At 40.2% G+C, this 6,045-nt stretch overlaps 1 non-coding gene across 1 annotated transcript; it reads right to left on the bottom strand.

The window, feature by feature from the left end:
* Window positions 1-297: 297 nt before the first annotated feature.
* On the bottom strand, window positions 298-369 carry TRNAW-CCA (transfer RNA tryptophan (anticodon CCA)). Its single transcript has one exon. It is a non-coding gene; the product is annotated as a tRNA-Trp (tRNA).
* Between the last annotated feature and the right edge of the window lie 5,676 nt (window positions 370-6,045).

The raw sequence follows: 6,045 nt of genomic DNA on the forward strand, positions 1-6,045 counted from the left end.
GATGAGATGGCTGGATAGCATCACTTACTCGATGGATGTGAGTCTGGGTGAACTCCGGGAGTTGGTGATGGGCAGGGAGGCCTGGCGTGCTGTGATTCATGGGGTCGCAAAGAGTTGGACACAACTGAGTGACTGAACTGAACTGAACTGAACTGAACCAGGTGATGAAAGTGAAAGTGAAGTCGCTCAGTTGACTCTTTGCAACCCTGTGGACTGTAGCCCACCAAGCTCTTCTGTCCATTGGATTCTCCAGGCAAGAATACTGGAGTGGGTTGCCATTTCCTTCTCCAGGGGATCTTCCCGACCCAGGGATCAAACCTGGGTCTCCTGCATTGGAGGCAGACGCTTTAACCTCTGAGCCACCAGGGAAGCCTAACCAGGTGATACTATACAATTTATTCAACCTCGCTGACTCTTTTTTTCTGATTTGTAAAATCAAGTCACAACATCACTTCTGCAAAGCTGTTAAGGTGCCTAAATGAGTATGTAAAGTGTTCTAAGCAGCACGTGGTGATCAGCAAATCATAACTAGCATTACTATATATTAACAAATGGCATTTCATTCAAAAGAGCTGTACATGGTGTTTCAATTTTTATCAGGCAAAGGGTTGATAAGGATCAAAGGTTAACAATAGATTAATAAAGTTATAAACTAGATGAAAAGGAGCCTACTAGTAGGGATACTGTCATTATTTAAATGTATTTGCACAGAAAATGAATAAAAGAATATTTTTAAACTTTATTGTGCTAAAATTTACAAGCAAGATATTTAAAGTATATATTGTGGTGACGATATATATGTGCATTGTGAACAAAATTTCTCCCATCTAGTTAATTAACATATATCACCTCACATATGGCAGAAAGTGAAGAAGAACTAAAGAGCCTCTTGATGAAAGTGAAAGAGGAGAGTGAAAAAGTTGGCTTAAAGCTCAACATTCAGAAAATGAAGATCATGGCATCTGGTCCTATCACTTCATGGCAAATAGATGGGGAAACAGTGGAAACAGTGGCTGACTTTATTTTTCTGGGCTCCAAAATCACTGCAGATGGTGATTGCAGCCATGAAATTAAAAGATGCTTACTCCTTGGAAGGAAAGTTATGACCAATCTAGACAGCATATTAAAAAGCAGAGACATTACTTTGCCAACACAGGTCTGTCTACTGAAGGCTATGGTTTTTCCAGTGGTCATGTATGGATGTGAGAGTTGGACTATAAAGAAAGCTGAGCACTGAAGAATTGATGCTTTTGAACTGTGGTGTTGGAGAAGACTCTTGAGAGTCTCTTGGACTGCAAGGCGATCCAACCAATCCATCCTAAAGGAGATCAGTCCTGGGTGTTCATTGGGAGGACTGATGTTGAAGCTGAAACTCCAATACTTTGGCCACCTGATGCGAAGAGCTGACTCATTGGAAAAGACCCTGATGCTGAGAAAGATTGAGGGCAGGAGGAGAAGGGGACAGCAGAGGATGAGATGGTTGGATAGCATCACCGACTCAATGGACATGCGTTTGGGTAGACTCTAGGAGTTGGTGCTGGACAGGGAGGCCTGGCGTGCTGCGGTTCATGGGGTCACAAAGAGTCAGACACGACTGAGTGACAGAACTGAACCTCACATATTTCTCTCTCTCTCTCTCTCATGTGTGTGTGTGTAAAACAGAGAGAGAGAAAGAATAAAAAGCTTCTGTATGTTGGAGTACAAGTATTATCTTTCCATCCCTGCTCATAATATTGATGCAAATATTCTAAATAAGGAAAAAGGCAGTTATGTGTGATATGCAGAGAATTTAGAAAGGTTCTTCAAACCCACAAGTTTGCTCAGGTGCTCTGGGAGACAGAAAACATTACACAATTCTCTTTGAAAAACTGTAGTCAGGCTGTTTACAAAAGTGTGGGCATGTTCAAACTTCTGAAGTTCTGTAAGTCACATAAATGCCAAAAAAATGAGAAATAAGGAGCTGAGTACAGATCTAAAGAATTTGTTTTTCCTCCTGTAAGTCTTAGCTAGTAAAACAAAGCTATGTTGTTTTTTTTTTAAAGGTAATTTTAAGAAATGACAAAATCCACTCTTTGGACTAAGACTACAGCTTAAAACAGCAAAGTGTTTACAGGTATCCTGTTTGGACATGACAAATCTTTCAACACTTAAGAATACTTTTGGGATTTAATGTCAGAATCCAAATTTACATAAAAGTAAGCAGGTAGCATCTGCTCCTAAGACGTGGTATTTCAGGAAGCAGCTGGAAACAAGGAAACAAGTAATTTCAGGGACCACGTAGTTGACGGTTGTACTGCTCAAGTTCATTGAACACATTAGTTAGTGATGACCTGATTAACGCTGGGCTCCCACAGAGGGCAAGTCCTGGCCTCAATGAGGATGTGGAAATAGGAGACAGGAGAGGGGGATGGGGTGGGGGAGGGGGGTCAGGGGAGGGGAAGGAGGTTGGGGTTTGATTTCTAGGGAAATAGTCTTTCTAACATCACTCTGCCGTGAAGCTAGCCTTTTTCTCTGCACGCATTTATGAAGATTGATTAGATTTAGAACAGGTGGAATATACTCTCTTGGGAGCTGGTCTGTTAGAGCAACAGGCTGGAAGACTGGCCATTTTGGCTAGAACAATGAAAGTGGTTGATGAGAGAATGTATACAGCAAAGGAGGCCCCCTAGAGTTAGGCTGAGATGTGTCATTAAAAGGCAGACTGTAAACTCTGCACACCACCACCTCTTTCATAAGGAAAGAGTAGGAAAATATAAAATGAAAAAAATCCACATAAACACCAGTAAAGGAGTGGTTAAAAGAAGATTATTTTGAATAGTGGATATTATTTTCACAAAACTATTTGTTTTCATAAAGTATACAAAATAACACACAAAAAGCTTCAGAATAGTTATAAATAAAAACATACAAAAATTATCCCATTAAATAGATATGTAATTTAAAACTCACATAAATATATTTGTGGTCATGTATGAATTTGTATGTGCATACACAAGTTTATGCATGTGCTATCATAAGCAAAATAACAAGAAAGAATATCACAAAGTTCTCTTTTAGATAATAGAATTATGAGTGCCTTTTCACGTTTGATAAAGATCTAACTCCCATGATAAATATCTAGGTAGACTTAGGTTCAAGTTCCACCTCTAGAACTTTCTAATTGTGTGCCTATGGGGAAAACACCAAAGCTTGCTGAATCTCATCTTTTTTTCTCATGTATAAAGTGAGGAACAACAGCCTCTGCAGACAAAAGGATTATTTGAAAGTGATTTCAGATCATGTTTGTAAAGTGCTTTCACACAGTCTGGCAGATCTTTCAATGCTAATTGGTGTTATCATTCATCCTACAGAAAATCTGCATTGTAATTAGAAGTTTTTAAAAGTCTGTTAAAAATCAAATAAATGATAGCATGAACAATGGAATAAGAACACAGTGTGGAAAGGGACCCAGTGCAGGATCACAGGAGTGTTCGACCCGGCAGCTTTAGGAGAAGGAATGGGGAGTTACAGTGATCACTGTCCAGAGAATGGACAGGACACCAGCAAACAACTTCACAGCATCTTTTTACCCTTAAAAATCTGATCAGAGTCTGAGTAGATGTAAAGTATCAGGGAACTAGGAAAGACAAAATTAAAAGAGGGGAAAACCAAGATGTATAGATATAAACCCAAGACTTGAGGTGCTCCTGGGGGAGAAAGACAACAAGGCCTTCTTGATGATCACTACCTGAGATATCATTTTGTTGTTGCTGTTTATTTGCTCAGTCATCTCTCACTGTTTCATGACCCCAGGGACTCTAGTCCACCAGGCTCCTCTATCCATGGAATTTTCCAGGCAAGAATACTGCAGTGGGTTGCTATGCCCTCCTCTCGGGGATCTTTCCACCCCAGGGTCAGAACTCATGTCTCTTGCATTAGCAGGCAGATTATTTACTACGTCACTTTATGGAATAGTAAATCTTTATCCAATTTGTATTAATTTATCCCAATCCAGTTGGTTGTTCCATGATAATTCATTTATTTCCAGAGTCCTCAGACCAAGAGGACCTTTCAGGTATGGTACAGAGAGCATGGTCTTGATTCTCTGTCACTACCCTCCAACACTATAGTTCATGCCAAATTCATGGCCCAGGCAGAGCTACCTGGGCTGTGTTCTACCAGTGGCCCCTGACTCCAGGCTCCAGAACAGGCCGAACTGGAAAATGCTGTCTTCATGAGGAAGACTCTATTGTTTTCTCATCTTTGCTTAGCAGGTAAGGTTGCCTCCCAGGTTTGATACTATGGACAATGAACATCACCTGCCATTTCAGTACCCATAGGATGTTACAATCATAAGTTAGAGCTGTGCTTGTGCTCAGTAGTATCTGACATTTTGCAACCCCATGGATAAGTAGCCTGCCAGGCTCCTCTGTCCATGGGATTTCCCAGGCAAGGATGCTGGAGTGTGTTGCCATTTCCTCTTCCAGGGGATCTATCTTCCCGACCCAGGTATCGAACCCATATCTCTTGGGTCTCCTGCACTGGCAGGCAGATTCTGTACCTGCTGAGCCCCCTGAGAAGCCATAAAGCTATCAGCCATTGCAGCAGCCCAGGTGAATTCAGACTGGAGAAAAGAGGATATTGGCCCTCAAGAGTTGAGGTGCACGTCAAAGGAATGATTTCAAGCCTGAACACTTGCATTTTCCCATACACAGAAAAACACTAAATTCATTAATTTAAGATGACTGTTGTGTGTGTGTATGTGTGTGGTTAGCAGTGATTTTTGAGGTTACACTTTTATCACCCAGCAAAAAATTCCTACAAATCCTGGCCCCTCCTTTATTTCTTTGGAACAGTGCCTCAGAACTATCTGAGAGGCTGCCTGCCTGGGTTACAGTCCTCAGTGAAGTCAAGGAAAAGAAAAACTAACTAAATAATTCTTAACTCTCAGGTTGTGCATTTTTTTTTCTTTCAGTTGACAATACTCAAAGTGGAATGTTTCAGTTACATGAAGACCCGAAAGTGATAAACTAATAAACCTGAAATGAATGATCTAAGAACCTGGAGTACAAATTTTCTGAAACCTCCATAACCAAAAGCAGCTCCCTGTGAAGTTATAACATCAAAGATCCAGTTCAGACTGGTCAGATATTTATGAATTATTTTTCCTAGGGGAGTTTCCTTTCATAGATGTTCAGGAGATAGATACGGCTCTGTTAGAGTGAATACAGAACACAGAACATTAATTTAGGGTTATGAAATGAACACACTCTTTAACCTTCAAGCAATATGTTAGAGGGTCTGCACATTTTCCTTGGAACATTAGTTAAAACAAATAAATAGGACTTTTGATGAGGCATAGTGAACTATCAAGTATATATAGAAGTTTTGCAACTACTTGTTCAGGACTTTTTTTATTGTTATTGTTGTTCAGATGAGAGGGGAACACGCCAAAAAATAGAAAATACAATTTGGCAAAATGGTATCTTGATACAAAAATTGGTCTCACAAAACATGCTCAGGACCCATGTTGACTTTTACTACCATAAACAGGTAACAAGCACCTAAATTCTTTATTCCTCCTTTCAGCCGGTTTTCATTCACTTCAGTGAAACTGCCCATAAATGTGACAGTGAAGCAGATTTTATTAATTACTTGTTAAGAGCTAGAATATGGCTGAATCCCATTTCCTCTTATTTTAGCTTTTTCTCGATTCCTTAACACTTCATTCAATCATCTATGTGTTCAATAAAGATAAAGAAAGCCTACCATGAGCTGGACACTGAGTAAGCAAAAAGGCACGGGGATAAAAAACAGGCTTTCATCTCAAGGTTTTTGTATAGATTGAGGATAAAAAGACAGATAGGGAAAGAGTTGATATGCAATCTGAAAGCACTGCCTTAGACTCCGGAATACTCAGGATTCTCTGCAGCATGAGGAGGATGGTGTGAAGGTAGGTTATGGTGGGAGAGGTCTCCCAAGGGAAAACTTTGGGAGTTAAGTCTTCTTACAGGTTAAGTGAAATCAATTCTGGCTTAAGATGGAGAACTAACCACAGGTATTTGC

Source organism: Bubalus kerabau, chromosome 2 (genome assembly GCF_029407905.1).
Source record: "Bubalus kerabau isolate K-KA32 ecotype Philippines breed swamp buffalo chromosome 2, PCC_UOA_SB_1v2, whole genome shotgun sequence".
In the NCBI taxonomy this organism is placed as follows: Eukaryota; Metazoa; Chordata; class Mammalia; order Artiodactyla; family Bovidae; genus Bubalus; species Bubalus kerabau.